This window comes from Puma concolor, chromosome C1, assembly GCF_028749965.1.
Source record: "Puma concolor isolate L17-30 chromosome C1, mPumCon1.1.hap2, whole genome shotgun sequence".
In the NCBI taxonomy this organism is placed as follows: Eukaryota; Metazoa; Chordata; class Mammalia; order Carnivora; family Felidae; genus Puma; species Puma concolor.
Genome location: NC_141674.1, coordinates 17153335 through 17172457, shown reverse-complemented (window position 1 = coordinate 17172457; position 19123 = coordinate 17153335). Strand labels below are relative to the sequence as shown.

At 42.3% G+C, this 19123-nt stretch overlaps 1 protein-coding gene across 13 annotated transcripts in view; it reads left to right on the top strand.

Moving 5' to 3' along the window:
• LUZP1 (leucine zipper protein 1) overlaps window positions 1-19123 on the top strand; it is a 107483-nt gene that overhangs the window by 54121 nt on the left and 34239 nt on the right. For 11 of the 13 annotated variants that reach the window (XM_086716003.1, XM_086716006.1, XM_086715997.1 and 8 more), the window contains exon 2: window positions 16145-16251. The exons of the other annotated variants lie outside the window; for them this stretch is intronic. The gene's annotated coding sequence lies outside the window, so the exon portion shown is untranslated. The remainder of the gene's footprint in view (window positions 1-16144; window positions 16252-19123) is intronic. 13 annotated transcript variants of the gene reach the window in all.

The window sequence follows — 19123 nt, the reverse complement described above, 5'->3', positions numbered from 1 at the left end:
TCTACTGTTGATGGACATTTGGGATCTTACCAGTTTTGGCTATATGACAAAGCTGCCATGGACACTCTTAGTCTTATGTATATCTTTTGGTGAACATATGCACTCATTTCTCTTGGGTGTATACCTAGGAATAAGATTCTGGGTCATATGTTTAGCTCTGGTAGATATTGCTAGAGTTTGGTTGTACTAGGTGGTAGTATTAAAATTTTTTTTACTATGAAAAATTTCGGGGCGCCTGAGTGGCTCAGTTGGTTAAGCGTCCGACTTTGGCTCAGGTCATGATCTCACAGTCCATGAGTTCGAGCCCTGCGTTGGGCTCTGGGCTGACAGCTCAGAGCCTGGAGCCTGTTTCAGATTCTGTGTCTCCCTCTCTCTCCGCCCCTCCCTCATTCATGCTCTGTCTCAAAAATAAATAAAAAAAGAAAAAAAAGAAAAAAAAATTCAAACATTCACAAAAGGAGAGAGGCTAATACAGTGAACCTACATATATTTATATTCAGTAATTTCAAGATTTTGCTACATTTCCTTCAGTTCTTTTTATTTTTATTTATTTATTTATTTATTTAAAAAAATTTTTTTTTTCAACGTTTATTTATTTTTGGGACAGAGAGAGACAGAGCATGAACGGGGGAGGGGCAGAGAGAGAGGGAAACACAGAATTGGAAACAGGCTCCAGGCTCTGAGCCATCAGCCCAGAGCCCGACGCGGGGCTCGAACTCCCGGACCGCGAGATCGTGACCTGGCTGAAGTCGGACGCTTAACCGACTGCGCCACCCAGGCGCCCCATCCTTCAGTTCTTTTTAATGTGTTGAAGAATTTTAAACCAAATCCCAGAAATCATATCATTTTATACCTACACACTTTTTTATGCATCTTTAAATACATTTTCTCACATAACCATAATGCTATTATCAAATTAAAGAAAATTAACAAAACCTTAATAACATCTAGATAGGATCATAATCAGATTTCCTTGATTGTCTAAAAAATGTCTTTGCAGTTACTTTGTTAGGGTAAGGATCTGACCAGAACCCATGCAGTACATTAAGTTGTTATGTTTCCTAAGTTTCTTTGTATTTCAAGTCCTTCCCCTGCTCCCACTTTTTCATATCATTGACTCATTATAGAAATTCAGTCATTTATCAGATAAATGATATTTTTGAAAGCTCCTAGGTTTTTCCAATAATTAGCGTTGAAAACCTCCAGGAGTGTAAATCTTAGGACTGTTCTTTTAAAGAGAGGGTGAAAGGTAGGGGCTAGAATATAAATATAGTATGGGTGATTGAAGCTATCATAACAGATTAGAGCGTGGACCTCTTATACAATAGAACTGGGATATGGTAGTAGCAATGGTGGTGTACCCAGAGAAAGAGTGTGGGAACTAGTCACGAAGTTCTCTTTTGTCTATCCCAGTTTCACTTTGTTGTGTGAATTTTCTTGTTTAGTAGGAACTTCAAAGGTTGATTCTCTAATCTAAGAATCAGAGACTCTGACAAGAAAAAGCAGATATGATTTCTTTCCTGTTGAAGTTACTTTCTTGCAGAACTGTTGACCATGAGTTTTGTGTGTGTGTTTGTTTGTTTTTTTGTTTTTTAATTAGCTGAACACAGTGGGAAATTGGAAAATAGATCATTCACAGCAATTAAGATACTTAAGGCTTAATTAAAGAAAACATTAAGAGGCAAGAAATTAAGTCTGTACACAGCATAGGGAGGAAATGTTAAAATACCTATCAAGGTGGGAGGCTGGGGTGTCCAAAGGCAGGCCACAATAAAGTGCATTAGGGGATGGTTTCCCACACCAGGAAGACCTATGGTGATTCCTTCTAGTTTGTGCCAAGCACTTTCTAGCAATTAGCTACCATTTCACTCCACCCTCTTTACCTATAAGGGCCAAATTGTCTAAATAATCTTACTTTAAGTAACTTATCAGATCTAAGTGCTCGACAGAATTTTTGTGGGAGAGTTGGTAATGTTGGTCACTGGCATGGACTGAAATGGTATATCCAGTGCAGAAAACCTAGGGAAGGTCAGAGTGGCTGTAGTGTAGTTAGATTGTGAGAACTAGAGGGGCCCTTGGACTTTAGGATTCTACCTACCCTTCTTCCCTTTCTTAGTTTTTTTTGTTAGAGAAAATTTAAAATGTATACAAAAGGAAACTTCATGATGGGCTCCCATGTATCCACTCCCAGTTTCAATAGTTATGAAATCATGGCCAGTCTTGTTTCATCTATACCCTACCCACTTAACCCCATTCTGTATTATTTTGAAGCAAATTCCAGACATTATATCATTTCATCTGTTGTAAGCATTTCATTATGTATCTCTAAAAGTTAAGGACTTCTTACAATTAAAAAAACTATAATTTTAATATCACATAAAAAACCAGAATTCTTTAATACCATCAAATATCCAGTCAGTCAAATTTTCATTTTCTCATCAATGATTCTGTTTTGTTTCTTACAGTTAGTCTGAATTAGGATCCAGTTAAGATCCATACATTGTGGCTGGTTGGTTGTATCTTTTTTTTTTTTTTTTTTTTTTTTAATTTTTTTTCTTAAGGTTTATTCATTTTTCAGAGGCAGAGAGACAGAGCATGAACGGGGGAGGGGCAGAGAGAGAGGGAGACACAGAATCTGAAACAGGCTCCAGGCTCTGAGCTGTCAGCACAGAGCCCGACGTGGGACCTGAGCTCACAGAAGGTGAGTTCATGACCTGAGCTGAAGTTGGACGCTCAACCGATTGAGCCACCCAGGCGCCCCTGGTTATATCTTTTTTAAGAATCTTTTAGGGGCGCCTGGGTGGCGCAGTCGGTTAAGCGTCCGACTTCAGCCAGGTCACGATCTTGCGGTCCGTGAGTTCGAGCCCCGCATCAGGCTCTGGGCTGATGGCTCGGAGCCTGGAGCCTGTTTCCGATTCTGTGTCTCCCTCTCTCTCTGCCCCTCCCCCGTTCATGCTCTGTCTCTCTCTGTCCCAAAAATAAATAAAAAACGTTGAAAAAAAAAATTAAAAAAAAAAAAAAAGAATCTTTTAATCTCTCCATATCACCTCCTTTTTTTTTTTTTTTTTAAACATACAGGGTATGGTAGTTATATGTTGCTGCATAACAGAATTTAGCAGCATAAAACAATATACATTTATTATATCACAGTTTCTGTGGGATAGGAAGCCAGGCATGGCTTTAGCTGGGTCTCCTGCTTCAGGCTCTTAGCTGTAATCAAGATGTCAGCCATCAAGGTGTGACCGAAGAAGGGTTTGAAGTTCACTCAGTTGTTGGCAGGATTCAGGTCCTTGTGGGCAGTTAGACTGAGGGCCTCCATTCCTTACTGGTTGGTAGATGGAGGCCACCTTTAGTTCCTTGCCATATGGGCTTCTGTAGCACAGCAGCTAGCTTCATCAAAGCAAGCAAGAGACGGCAAAAAGAGAAAGAGCCAGTAAGAAAGAATTCAGTCTTTTATAAGCTAATCTCAGAAATGACATCTCATAATTCTTGCCTATGTTCTCACTGTTAGACACCAGTCTTGAGGCCCAGACCAAACTCAAGGGGAAGAGCCCACATAGAACATGGACACTAGGGGGTGGAGATCTTTGGGAGCCATTTTAGAAGACTGCCCATCTTCTAGAGATAAACTCTAGAGTCCAGGTCTGCTATCAATATATTTGCCTTTTTACCATATTTTTGGTGCCACTGGGGAGAACAAGGCCCCTCAACTCACGCATTTCATTTCCCTCCATCTGTGTAATAACTCCATTATGCAGTTTCCTTTTGTGACACTCTGATAAATGTCATGTTTATATATGTCAATAACCAGAGCCAGTTGTTAAAAATCATAGGTAGGATAGGTTGATTGGGCTTTTTCAAATCTTGACCAAGAAATAAACCAGTCATTGGTCTTAAAAAAAAAAAAAAATTATGTGTTTCACACTGTGCCAGGCCTATGGAGGTACAAAAAAAGCATAGAAGAATAAGAGTTTATAGTTATTGTGTGGGATGGACAATAAGTGCAAAAAATTAGAAATTAGCGTTGAGTCAATCGGCCAATATTGTTTGGCGCACAAAGCTCTGTGTACAAAGCTCCATGTTAAGTGCTATGGAGAATATCAAACTCAGTAAGACAGCCTTTTGCTCTCTCCTTAGGGGATGATACAAAACAAAGTTATAATGCAAAGTAGACTGGGAATTGTGCAAGTAGAGATATGGACAAAGTACTTTGGGAGCAAAGGATGGAGAATCTTAGAATGTTAGAGTCAAAAAGGGCCCTTAGCATCAGGGCCAGTGGTCTTTACCATTTGGAGACATGGAGCCATTTAGTCAGAGAAGTTTGAGTCCTTGCTAAGATAAGAGAATCAAGTGAAATTAGAATATAACTTTTTTAGCGGCTAGAGATTGGAGCACTTAAGTTGGAAACAGGTAGCCTTAGATCATAGAACAGACTACTCCAAGAATGTGGACTTTCTCAGTAACACACCTCAATTGGCCAAAGGTAGATTCTGCAGCTGCTCTGTGTACCTGTAATATAACAATAACCATGTTTTATAATATATAAAGTACTTTCACATATATTATTTCATTGGTCCTTACAGCCTTGGAGTCTGGATATATTGTTATCTCTGTTTTACAAATGAGGAAACTTCTACTCAGAGAATTATAATATCTATTAAGGATCACAGAACCAGTAAATTAGAGAGACAGGACTGGGTCTCAGGATTTCATTGCCCTGTGTTCTGCTCAGTATGTGTGTGCTCTGAGTGTGTGTGCTGTTTGTTTTGAATACTGAAGACACTGACTTGAGACTTGTTGGCAAGCATGGCTTTCTGAGCAGATGAGATAAAGAGGCACATCCAGGGCTATAAGAAGGAACTTGGACAAGGGTTGGTGGTGGGGAGATGCAGAGAACCTGGCAGAGAGCCTGCTGATGTCTTCTGCCCAGGGGCATCCTCCCTGCCCTTTCACATGCTGCCCAGCAACACCTCTGGCCTCACCCACCTCTTCTGGTACTTCTTTAAAATTATTTCTGCTGGAACTGGGCAAGTAAATTTCTCAGGGTTCCTTTCCCAAGGTCTTCCTAGTACACTTAGAAGGAAAGAGAAACTAAATAAAAACACACAGGGGATACAATGCTTTATCAGAATGGTGAGAAGAAGAAAATTGGATTAACATTTATAGAACACATTATGCCAGGCCTTATCTGCTTATGCTGAATCTGTATTTCCATATAGTCCTTTACATCAGTCCCATGAAGTTTAGATATTATAGTCTCTGTGTACACTTGAAGAAATTGAGATCGTGAAGTTTAATCACCCGGACTGCTGTGTGACTGAAGTATAGAGGAAACCAAGATTCCCTGGCTTCTGAGACCGTGTGTACTCCTCCCATTGTGGTATGTTGCCTGGGCAGCAGGCAGGGTGGAGAAGGAGTGTGGAACAGAGACAATGGGAAGTTCTCTAGAGGCTGTAAAATGGAAAGAAACTTCTTGCTGGGGGTAGAAATAACGATGACTCCCCCAAAATGAGCCTTGGAATTAAAATGGCAGAGAAAACTTTCTAAACCCAGGCCCTCTGGTATAAAAAGCCACGTGTTCTGTTCCTGACACACCAAGGGAAAGTGTACATTTTTACCTTCCGTTGTAGTGAAGATGAGATCTGTGTTTGAAAAAAGACTTCCAGATTGATACTCTGGACATTTAGGAATCGGTCCAAGGGGAACGGAATTCTTAGCTGAATAAAAAGGTTTGAAGCCCTTGGGTGACTTGCGGCTGCCAGGACCTGCCGCTTGTACATGTGGCAGTGCGAGGATGGTGCCCCCTTTAAACAGAAACAGACCAAACAGCTCATCCTCAACCCTGCATCCTCTCGAATCTAAACAAGATGTCTGTATTTACTGCCTCTCTCCTCTTAGCCTGTCCTAGGCTGGCTTCTGCCCTGTCATTTCACTGTACACTTCAGTAAAGTCATTGATGTCCTTCATGAAGCTGAATTCAACAGACTTTTCAAATTCATTTTCTCGGTGAAGTTGATGCTGTTGACCACTCCTTCTAGAAATACTCTCTTGTCTTGGCTCAAGTGATCTAACACTGTCTTGTTCTTTCTCCTACTTCTCTGCTGTTTCTGCAGGTTCATCCTCCGTTCTACAGCTATTAAATGTACTACTCTCGCAGGCCCTCCTCCCTGGTCATACTAGACACTCTCCCTGGGTGATCTCATCCACCCCATTGGTTTTAGTAACCACACCTCTATGCACATGACTCATAAATTTATGTATCCAGCCTGGATTGCTCCCCTGTGCTACAGACCCATCTATTTATTGTCAGCCAGGCACCATTCTAGGGTACAGAATTCCCTGGGGATATAGTGATGAGGTAGACAGAAGGTGGGGGTAGAGGTGGGGAGGAGGAGATAAACAGTAAGTAAGTAAACAAAATACCAGATGGGGTTAAGTGTTAAGGTGCACATAAACTAGGGTGATATGTTAGAGGTTGAGAGCTACTTAATATTATCTGGCCAAGTCTTTACAGAGGTGATAAAACTTAAGCTGACCCTTCAATGACTGAAAGGAGCCAGCTGTACAAAGGGAAGAGGGAACAGCTAGTGCAAAAGCCCTAAGGCCAGAATGAACGCAGTGTGTGCAAGAAACAGGAAGTGAGGAAAGGGACCTGGTAGGAGATGAGGTCAGAGAGGTAGGTAAGGGGCCAGATCATGCAGGGCCTAGTAGACTCTGGTGAGGACTTTAGAGTATTCTAAGTGGAAGGGAAAGCTGTTAGAGGTATTTTGTTGTGTTGTTTTTAAGCAGAATAGAGTCTTGATCTGATTAAGTTTTTAGAAATTTGCTGCTGTTTGGAGAGTGGTACTCATAGGGGACAGTTGGTAGCAGGGAGGCTTAAGGAGGCTATTACAGTAGGTAGGGTGAGAGAGAGTCCAGTAGCTTGGACTAGGGTGCTTAATGGGGATGTAGAGAGCAGAGGGACAGGTTCAAGAAAATTTGGAAGTTGGAGTTGATAGGACCTGCTGATGGATTTCATGTTCGGTGTGGGGGAAAGACACATTCAGCATGGTTAGGTGTTTGGCCTGGTCAGTTGGGTGAATGGTGATAGTGTAAATAGGGGAAGATGTGAGGAGGAATGAGTTTGGGAGAAAGACGGGTGGGAGGTCAATACAATCAACAATATGGGAATATATGGATATGTGATATCGATTAGACATCCAGGTAGAGATGTCCGGTAGGCCGTCGGAAATGCTTCTGGAATTGTCAGTGCTGGAGATGAAAATTTGGAAGTCATTGATATTGAGTCATGGGACTAGATGAGATTGCCCAAAGAAGGGAGGGTGCAGATAAAGAAAAGAGGTCCTGGTACTATCTCTGGTCATGTAGAGGAGAAGGTGGAGCAGACTGAAGATGACCTGTGGAGTAGGATGATGAGGAAAGTATGATGTCCTGGAACCAAGGGAGAAAGTGTTTTGATGGAGAAGGAGTGGTTATTTGCGTTAAATGCCATTTGGAGGATAGGGAAGTGACCACAGAATTTGTCAGTATTGAGGCCTTTGACCCTGATGAACAGTTTTTGTGGAGTGTTGAGGATAGAAGGCTGATTGGAGTGACTGAGCATTAGAGGTATGGAAATAAAACGTGTAGAGTACTCGGAGAGGTTTTGCTGTGAAGAGAAGAGAAACAGAGACATTGGGGTTAGACTAACTGGAAGGAGGTGTGAGATCAAGGGAGAGTTTATTGTTTCTGGTTTTTGTTTTGTTTGTTTTAAATTTTTTTAAAAATGTTTATTCATTTTTGAGAGACAGAGCATGAGTGGGGAAGGGGCAAAGAGAGGGAGACACAGAATCTGAAACAGGCTTCAGGTCTGAGCCATCAGCACAGAGCCCAACGCGGGGGTCGAATTCACGAACTGCGAGATCCTGACCTGAGTTGAAGTTGGACGCTTAACTGACTGAGCCACCCAGGCGCCCCTCGTTTTGTTTTTTTAAGATGGGAAATTCTAGAATCTTGCTTTCCAAATGTGGCCTCTGGATCAACCTGGGAAGCTCTTAGAAATACAGTCTTAGGCCCCACCCTAGACTTACTGAGTCAGTGTCTGTGTTTCAGTGAGATCCTCAGCTGATTTGTGTGCACATTCAAGTTTGAAAAGCACTGTTCCAGAGTGTGGCTTCTCAAGCTGTCAGTGATGCAGGACAAATTAATTTTTTCTAGTCTGTCCAGGACCTACATGTGGTATTCTTATGCAGATTTTTGTCTGTAACTCACTCCACGTGTGACTCACTGTGTGAGTTCATCAGCACCCTCACTGGTCTAGACCCTGTTTGAGAAGTCCTCCTCAGATCCTATGCTTGCACGTTGTAGCAGTGTCTACAACATTGCTTGCTTCACAAATGTCTAGGTGCCTATTCTATTCCTGTACTTACACTGGTAAGATTTTGTGAGCCAGTGCTGGCCTGTGGATCTCATGCTGTTTGGCAAGGGTCATTTGAGAGTCTGTACAGGAGAAAAATGACGTAAGAGAGTGGAGATCACTGCATATGAAGATAAGAGGGAATCAGATCCATAGTAGACATGAAAAGTTGTACTTTATGTATCAGCAGACCCTCTTCATTGTAACAATAGGGAACACAGAATGCTGACATATGGTTAGATTTGGCATTAGGGAGATGATGGTCTGAGTGTTGCTTCTTGGGGACAGTCATTTAGCTGATCGGGGTTGGAGGTTTATTGAGGAAAAAAAAAGAGGTGCAAGAGTTGTTTTGGAGAGTTGGAAAGTGAACCTAGCAAGGGGAGATATAGTAGGGTTGCTGGCAGCATTGAGGGACATGTTTGAGATTTTGTGGTGATAAATTTAAAATGTGGGGTGCCTTGCTGGCTCAGTTGGTAGAACATTCAACTATTGATCTTGGGGTTGTGGATTTAAGCCCCACGTTGGGCGTGGAGCCTGTTTAAAATTTTTTTTTAATTTTTTTATTTTATTAAAAAAAATTTTTTTTAATCTTTATTTTTGAGAGAAAGAGTGTGAGCAGGGGAGGAACAGAGAGAGAGGGCAACACAGAATCCAAAGCAGGCTCCAGGCCCTGAACTGTCAGCACAGAGCCCGACGTGGGGCTTGAACCCATAACCGTGAGATCATGACCTGAGCTGAAGTCGGACACTCAACCTACTGAGTCACCCAGGCGCCCCTAAAATTTTTTTTTATTTTTTATTTATTTATTTATTTATTTATTTTTTTCAACGTTTATTTATTTTTGGGACAGAGAGAAGACAGAGCATGAACGGGGGAGGGGCAGAGAGAGAGGGAGACACAGCATCGGAAACAGGCTCCAGGCTCTGAGCCATCAGCCCAGAGCCTGACGCGGGGCTCGAACTCACGGACCGCGAGATCGTGACCTGGCTGAAGTCGGACGCTTAACCGACTGCGCCACCCAGGCGCCCCCCTAAATTTTTTTTTTTTTAAATGATACCAGTCAGTAGTTGCATTTTCTCTACAGACACAGTTTATAACTTAGTGCTTTGGTGTAGGCCTGGAGAGGTTGTTAGTTTGGTTTAGTGAAGATTGAAGTTTTACTAGTTGAATATTAGGGGAGGGGGACAAATGAATTAAAGATATTTGCAAGGAACTGATTATAAGGGAATGACCACATGAAGGGAGGCATTGATTCCATTAAATTACTTAACTTCTCTCCTCTTTTTTTTTTTTTTTTTTAAATGTTTGTATATTCTGAGAGAGATCATGAGCAGGGGAGGTACAGAGAGACTCCCACGCAGACTCTGCATTGTCAGCGCAGAGCCTGATGTGGGTCTCAAACCCATGAGGCTGTGAGATCATGACCTGAGCTGAAACCAAGAGTCTGACACTTAACCATCTGAGCCACCCAGGCGCTCCTCTCCTCTTTTAGAAGATGGGGATAATAGTATCTGTTTCACAGAGTTGTTCTAAGGATTTAGTTAATTCCTATAAAGTGCCTAGAACGGTGCCTGGGGCACAGTAAGTGCCCTGTATGCAGCTGGCAGTGTTAGCTCTATGGCCACCATCTCCTGAAACAGGGAACTGGCCTTCTTACCCATCTTTTGGCACCATTTGTCCTTGCTTCCATCTGTTGTCCATACTGAAGCCAAAGTGATCTGGAAATGTGCATACCTTATCCCTACTTAAGAGTTAAATGATGGGGCATCTGGGTGGTCTAGTCAGTTGAGTGGCCGACTTCAGCTCAGGTTATAATCTTGTGGTATGGGACCTCCAAGGGCCTGTATGGTGTGGCTTGCTCCATACCTCTCCAGCCTCATTTCCTGTCACACTTCTTCTCCCTTGTTGGTCAGCCAGATCTACTTGAGCTCCTCATATTCAACATGCTCCCTCTTCTGCTTGGAAATGTCCTCACCACTAGGGGCAGCCTTCCTAGACCTCCCTATTAATGGGTCAGCTTCTATTAATTTAATAGTATGATTCTTTAATTAGTGTTTTCCTGTTGCGCTATACAATAAATGGCATGAAGACAGTTCTGTTTCTGCTCCCTATTTTCCTCAGAGCTTGATGCACTGTAGCCAGCCAATATTTGCATGAATACGTGAATGAATGAAAGAATGCACAAACTACCTATCAACTGCTTGTCGGTCTGTGTTATTTGGGATGTGGGTCAGGACTGATTCTCTTGAGAGTAAGATCTGAGAGAATTCCTTCCAGGGTGGTATAATGGAGAGGAGAAAGCACATTTTGGATCCAAAATACCTACATGAGAATCCACTTATCAGCTGTGTGACTTTGACCCTTTATTTCTTCCTCATTTATAAAGTAATCATGATGGTATTTACCCAATAGGGTTACTATGAAGATTGAATTAGGTAATAAAAGCACTTTCAGTTTCTTTCTCCTTAGACTGGTTGTTGTGACTTTGCTGTTTACATTTGCCATTACCTGGTCTAATCCTTTGGGCCCCTTGGTATCCTAATTATAGACTTCCAGAGGTTAAAGGGAGCCAGCATGTTCTTCTGATTTAGCCAACTTTCTAAAGCAGGTCTAAAACCAGCAATTTTAGACATGTGGTTCTATTGCTAAACCCCACAAACACGGGCTAATTGCAAGGAAGCCTAGTCTCAATTATAGCCTACTTGTTAGAAAAGGAAACAGCGGACAGGTGGCAGTCCTTGAGGGTCTGCTTTTAAATAGATGTCCTAATCGCAAACTAGTCTTATCAATTGTTTATTAATAAATGCTTCCATAGTGTTTGAAAGTTCTTAAATCCTTTCTTTCTAATTCTAATCTTGTTTCTACTCTTGGTTCTTTGTTAAGTAAGGTTTCTTTGGTAAGGTGGAAAAAGCCCTGGAGCTCAGAGAAGGGATTACTGGATTCTAGTCCTGTCTCTGTTATTAGCTTCCTAAAAGAGTCACAGGTCTTAATCTGTTTGCTCATCTGTTGTAGGGGGGATAAGAGTATCTGCCTTCTTATCCCAAGAGTTACACGGATAAAAAAGTTATATCCTGGGAGAATTAGACCTTATTTTAGCAGCCCTCCATCATAGATGGGTATTGAAATCTGTTATTAACATAATTTAAGAATTAATAACAAGACTCTTAATTTATTCTTTAACAAATTGAATAATTGAGATATTCTAATAAATCAAATGAGTTGGCATGTCTCCACTTTTGCCTTTTGGGATCTATTACGGTTTTTTCAGGGGCAGACGGAAACAGCATGGGTAAGGGTTCATACATGTTGTTATTGGAAAGGGCCTTAAATATCATGTCGTCTGAGTTTTTTGTTCGACTGATGAAGCTGAGGCCCAGGGAGTATAAAAGTCATGTCTGAGGTGTCAGTGGTTGAACTTCCTGTCCAAGGCTCTTCACCCTAAGAGGCACCTCTTCTTTTTACCAGTTTCTCACTTGCTCTGTACCCTTCTCCCTCGTGGGCAGGTGGGATGGGTGGGAGGGGGATGAGAAGAAGGCAAGGCTTTCAGACATCTCTTCTGCAGGTTATGTTTTTCCCTCTGCTTTTACCTGGAATGTCTTGAACTCCAACATGAAATGACCTGAGTGCAGGAAGCTGGTCAGGTATGGCATTCAGGTTAGCTGCTTTTATCAACCGGGTGGCACCAGGTTGGCTCTCATCAAGCTGCTGGCACTCTTCAGCCTCAAACCCACTGATTGGTCACACTTCATCCTTCCGTTGGCCCATTTACAGGTTGGCTTTTTGGTGAAGAGATTGCACAGGGCAGAAGAAAAACATTAAGTCCCTCCTCATTTTTCTCCTGCCTGAGAATGTTGCTTCAGCAATTCCAGGTGAAAAAATGATGGTCTCCTTGCCTCTCAGTAGACACAGTGGGGCACCAGATTTGACTCCTAGGACTTCGGATATTATGGTTATCTCAGGTTTAAATTTTTATCCTGCCCTCTCATTTTCCACCTTCACACTTTGTTCTTTGCTTATATCTGGAAGACCTCAAAAAGTTAATTAGTAGATATGAGGGGTGGCCTGCTCCAACAGAATTGCAGGTTAATGGTATCTCTGTGATCCTTAGTTATTCTGGGTCTCTCTGGTATCAGTTTTTCTGGTAACAGAAAGTAATCACTGTATACTCAGGTGAAGAGCTGAGGATGGTTCTTCTAGAGACTGCAGATGACGCAGAGTTTTTCACTTTGGATAATTTCTGTTTATCTGTAGATTTCATGAACTCTTTTCTCTGTCATCTCCATTCTGTTCTAAGCTCATTCAGAGGATTTTTGTTGTTGTTGTTTCAGGTGCTATAATTTCTGTTCTGAAACTTCCACTTTCAGAAAAAAAAATCAGTTTCTCTACTTAGCTATAATTTCTGTTTTAATATCCTTGTCAAATAATTCCAGTATTTGGGTCATCTTGGAGTTGCCCTCTGCTAATTGTCTTTTCCCTTGCAAATGGCTGTAGTTTTTCTAGTTCTTTATGTAATTTGGGGTTGTCTCCTGAACATGAATGCATGTAAATGTTATGCTGTGGAGACACTGATTTCTGTTGACGTTTTTATTTTAGCAGGCAATTAACTCAGACTCAAAACTGCCAGGTTTGTCTCCCCTGCAGGGGTGGCTGTTCAGATCTCAGTCGTTCTTTTGCCCTTGACTGAGGTGCTTGGGTTCCACCCTGTGCATGCATAGTGCAGGGGTCAGCTAGAGATTTGGACAGAGTTCATACTCAACACCTGGGACTTTGCTTCTCTGGCTCTCTTCTTTCTTCCCATTATCTGTGGCTGCTCTGGGCACTGTCTTATGGTTCCTCCAGAGAGAAAGTCTAGGGTTTGTTTTTTGACTGGCAGTGTAGCTGGATAGCTCTCTGGGGAAAGCTCCAAAAATGGAGAATTCATCCCATCCCCACCCCTTCTACAAGTTTTTGACTTCCCTCCAAAATCTGCCAGCCTTTGTTCACTTCAGACAGTTTTTTTTGGCACTTTATCCAGAGTTTATGTTATCTGTTGGGGGATCATGCTGGAACCACAATTTCCTACTTGCATTTCTATCCATTATGAAAGTATTTTGGGAACAAAAGTGATACATATTTAAGAGAGCTTCATTCTTCAGCCATCAAATAAGGATGGACTCATTTTCTGTATGGCTCATTACCTCAGGTGGATTCAACCATGCTCACTTTAACATGCTTTGCAACCTGGGATCAGTCTCTTCTCCATGAGACTCATTTTCTCCTCTGGTAGATGAGGCAGTTAGACTCTGCATGATCTGTTAGGGTCCTTTCATCTCTGCTTCTAGACAGAGACAGACACACCCACCCATACCCATACTACCACCACTGTCTTCACTAGAAGTTAACAAGAAGGAGCAGAAGAGGTGCCAGAAGGAAGGGGTGTGGGTGGATCTCCTGGGGTGGAAAGCTCTCTGAAGGGGCAGCACTAAAGAGCCTGAGGGTATTTACAGTCATCCTCTTGTTCTGGGGACACAGGGTCAGTATGCCAAGGATGCAAGAAGTAAAGGAAAGAAAGAAGTCATTTGGTGCTTACTTCCATCCCTTAGAAATAAGGACAGAATGTAGACAGTTGAAAACAAATCAGGATCATCAGGAGTTCCTGTTCATCTGATTTTGGGCAGAGCATTCTATCCTGTTTTGAAGAGAATAGCCCCCTGGGCCTTAGTAATATGCCAGGAAATGTGGCAAGAGATGGGGGAGGCAGTAGCTTTCGCAGGGCTGCTGCTGTCATTGTTACGGCTGAGTGGAGACAGACCAGATGTATGTGGGCATTTTTTGGAGTTCAGAATTCTTATGTAGGAGAGGTTCTAGGCTGTGGAGAGGAAAGTGTGTCTAAGGTGGGTGGAGAGGGGAAGAGAGACAGCTGTTGGGTAAGGGGCAGGGTTCAAGGTCTGTGCACCAGTTCTGAAGCTGTTTCAATAATTAAAATAGCTGTTTAAGTACATTAAATACTTTTTAAAAAGTGTGTGTGAGGGGAGGGTATTTGGGGAGAGCTAAAACTTCTCCCACATCCACTCAAGCCATTCCTTGGGTGCTGACCCTGGTATAGATCTTTTCTCCTCCTTTTTTTTTTCTAGTTTCGTTGCTTGTCCCTAATTCTTTTCTGGTCTACTGGCTTGAGTGTTCAAGCCCCTCATCTTTCTTTTAAAGCCATTTAAAAAAACCTATCATTTGATTATCTCTCCATTTTAATTCTAAACCTTCTTGCTTTGCTCTGTAGGAGCATAGAGGCGGGGATGGACTCTACTATATATGTGTAATGGGTTTGGTAGTGGAGGTGTGGGAATGAGATTAAAGGGACCAGCAGTTTGGAAGAAGGTCACATGGTGGCCTGTGTGATGTGTAAGGGAGGTATGGGCAGTTGTGAGAAAGAAGGGGGATAGTTTGCATATAAGACCAGGTATAGATGCTTTACTTCCAGCTTAGAAGGTATCTTTCCATTCTTTGGCAAGACTTGGATGGACAGAAGTTTGCCCCAGATCTTCCACCTCCAGTAATTCTTTTGAAATTTTAGGGGTAATGTTCAGTGGGTTAGTAGACTTTTTTGGGTCTCCTGTAGAATGCTCATTACAAAACCAGAGGGTAAGTTTGCAGACAGAGATGCAGTGCTTGGTTCTAATTGGTATTAGGTGGTTCGGGGCCCTTTGGAGAACCACATCTAGAAGGCAACCCAGTGACAGTCAGCCTGGTGAAGGGGCTTTTGTGTTAGACAGGTGTGGGTTTAAGGCCTGATTACCATTTATTTGCAAGCTGTAAGACCTTGGACCAGTCACTTGACTTCTTGAAATTTAGATTCTTTATTAGGGGGCAATATTGTATTATTGTCTCAAAAAAATTTTTTTAATGTTTATTTTTTGAGAGAGAGAGAGAGAGAGAGCGAGCACGAGAGGGGGAGGGGCAGAGAGAGAGGGAGATGCAGAGTCCGAAGCAGGCTCCAGGCTCTGAGCTGTCAGCACAGAGCCCAGTGTGGGACTCGAACCCATGAATCGCGAGATCACGACCTGAGCCAGAGTCAGACACTTGACTGGTTGAGCTGCCAAAGTGCCCCTGTATAATACTGTCTTGTGTACAACATAAAACATATTGCCTTGGGTGTGGTAGGTACTCCACAGATGTTTGGGGTTTTTTTCTTACCCATTTTCTTTTTTTTTTTTTTTTTTTTTTAAATTTTTTTTTTTCAACGTTTATTTATTTTTGGGACAGAGAGAGACAGAGCATGAACGGGGGAGGGGCAGAGAGAGAGGGAGACACAGAATGGGAAACAGGCTCCAGGCTCTGAGCCATCAGCCCAGAGCCTGACGCGGGGCTCGAACTCACGGACCGCGAGATCGTGACCTGGCTGAAGTCGGACGCTTAACCGACTGCGCCACCCAGGCGCCCCATTCTTACCCATTTTCTAGAACATCTTATTTTTAGTAGATTCCTGGCTTTTACCCTAAACAGTTGGGTGACTCACCCTTTCCAAGTTTGTTTCTTTCCATAAATCAAGGGCATCTAACTGGTTGATTTCAAAGATCCCTCTCAAGCTGTAAGATGTCATGAGTTTTTAGACTATTGGGAAATGTATAGGTGTGTTAATTTAAGAAAGACTGTGTAGTCTCCCTTGAGACCATATCATCTGATAGGAAAAGGAAAGTCTTCTCTCCCCTCAGTTCGGTCTTGGTGCAATTCACATTTTACCTATCTCTTACTTTCTGTTTATATTCTGTCCAGGTCAAGAGGCAACTGCCATTGAAAGATAGTGAGTGCCTGTTTCTAAGACAGCAAAGTATCAGGAGAGCCCCCAGAAGCATTAACGGAAAGCTTAAATTACCTAAATGGTAAGTATGGTTGTACAGCAAAACCTGGCCACACTGATAGAATTGGATGGTTTCTGAAGTCTCTACAATTTGTGCAGCATTGCAGGAAAGGGAGAAAAGTTAATATTTGTTGATGACCTATTATGAACCAAACACAGTGCTAAGTACTTAATGTGTTTTCTGATGTAATCAGCCAGCCAGCCAGCCAGCCTAACCTTGCATTTGGTCAACAACTTTCAGAAATAGGCCTCACTACCACTTATTGAATACTTACTGTATGCCAGGCACCTACCACTTATTGAATACTTACTGTATGCCAGGCATGGTCTTGTTTGACATATGTTATCTCCCTTAGCATTTGCACCAGCCTTATTAGGTAAGTGCTGTTATTTTTGCCATGAGGAAATGAACCTGGAGAAGTTAAAGAACTTCCAAGTTCACACAGGGAGTAAATGGGAGGACTGGATTTCAGCCCTGGGTTATTTTCGTTGTACTGTAATGTTTCTCTTTTGAGAAAGTTACTTTTTTTTTGGTTGAGACAGTGACTTAATCTTTAAAAAGCAAAGCAAAATAAACAAATGAAAGATCCTTTTGATTGACAACTAGCTCCTTTTCCTAGCCTTTCTGGATTCTGTGTGCCAGTTATTTTATTGGTTGTTGTTGACCAAGGTGGAGAGCACTAATGAAATAGAAGCAGCTCGCACAGTGCATGGCCAGAGGCCCTTACCTAGTGGTTTTGGTCACCAGTGGTAGCTGGTTAATAGCTAGAGAAAAGTTCTCTGGACAGGCAAAGCAATGGGGCAGCTGCAAAATGAGTCTGGGAACTGGGTTCTAGGGATGGTTGTGGTGGGACATAGGAAAGGGATCTCAGCAAGGCCTCTCACTGTCAGGGTGACCCCTCCTGGGAAAGGGGCACATTAGATATAGCTCAGGCTCTTCTTAAAGGGGTGGGAAACTTTGAGGCAAACTCTTGCCCTGTTAACTGCTTCAGGATTCTTGTTCTATTCCTTTCCCTGGGGCATTTTTCCTACCTCAGGGAACCGGGTTATGACACTCATTTCTGGTTGGGTAGTGTGAACAATCATTTGTTCATTGATCTTTCTGATGGTGTTATAGTTTCTTTATTGAAGCACCAATTTTTTTTTGTATGTCTCAAGTTTTTATTAAATTCTAGTTAGTTAACATATAGTGTAATATTAGTTTTAGGAGTAGAATTTAGTAATTGATCACTTACATATAACACCCAGTTCTTATTACAACAGTGCCCTCCTTAGTACCTATCACTCATTTAACCCATCTCCCTGCCCACCTCCCCTCCAGCTAGCCTAAGTTTGTTCTCTGTAGTTAAGAAGCAGCAATGTTTTCTAATAGACTTCATGAATTTGACAGGGCAGGTAATCATTTTTTTCAACAAAACTCATTACACGTACCTATTGTACATAGAGTATTTTATTATATATACTGGGGCTTATATTCTGATGGTAAAAATTGACCACTTAACTACATGCTTAGTACAATTCTTAGAGCTAGCCAGCTCTAAACAAAATGCTAATATAGCTCTAAACAGAAAAAGTCCTTGTTCTCAAGGATTATATCCTGAAGGATAGAAACATTAAAAAAAAAAAAAAGACAGTAACTAGATACAAATAAACTAGTAAGTAGATAAATAATGTCCACTAGGCGATATGTGCCCAGAAGAATAAAAGCAGGGTAAGGTAGTCAAGTGATAGGGAGCCTGGGGTCATTGCTCCTTTATGTAAGATCAGGGAAAGCCTCTGATGAGGTGACAGTTTAAGCCGTTCTGAAAGAGGTGAGGAATCCAGCCAGGGATATCTGGGAGAAAAACATCCCAGGCAGAGGGAACAACAAGTGTAAAAGCCCCGATGTATGATGTGACTTGTCATGTCCTTCACAAGGAGGCCAGTGTGACTGCAGTGGAGTGGTAGGGAAAGAGTAGTAGGAGTCAGGGCAGAGAAGCAGCGGGACCCAGAGTAGGTAGGTGCTCAGAGCTAGTGTAAGACCTTTGGAGTGCATTTTATTCTAAATGAGATGGGGGAGCCACTGGAGAGTCAGAGTAGAGGAGTGACAAGAATTGACTTAGGTTTTTTTTTTTTTTTAATTTTTAATTTTTAGAGAGATAGAGAGTGCATGAGCAGGAGAGGGGCAGAGAGAGAAGGGGACAGAGAATCCCAAGCAAGCTCCACGCTGACTGCAGAGAGCCCAATGCAGGGCTTGAACTCACAAACCGTGAGATTATCACCTGAGCCAAAGTCAAACGCTCAACTGATGGAGCCACCCAGGTGCCCCAAATTGACTTATTTTTTGAGAGGCTTAGACTGGTTGCTGTGGGAGAATAGACTGGGGGGTGGGGGAAGGTGGGGAAAGGTAGGCAGTGTAAAGCGTAGAGACCACTTTTGCAGTGATCAGTATAGTCTAGGGGAGGGATGATGGCTTGGACTAGGGTCGTAGGGTGCATAGCCAGGAAGTAATGGATTTTGGACATATTTTGAAGGTATGGTCAACTAATTCTCCCTGTAGAGATGTTTTTGTTTTTGTTTAGTTTATTTTTCAGAGAGTGTGCAAGTGTGGGAAGGGGCAGAGAGAAATGGGGAGAGAGGATCTGAAGTGGTCTCTGTGCTGATAGCTGAGCCTGATGCAGGGCTTGAACTCACATATTGTGAGATCATGACCTGAGCCAAAATCAAGAGTCGGATGCTTAACCGACTGAGCCACTCAGGTGCCCCTAGAGTTGTTTATCTGGACTTAACGTCTAGGTCACATGGGTTTGAGGGTATCATTGGAAACTTGACAGTGATCCCTGGTTAAATTCTAAAACTGACTGAGCAAAGGATGAGAACACAGTGTGTCCTAGAAGCCACTTGTGTTCACTAAG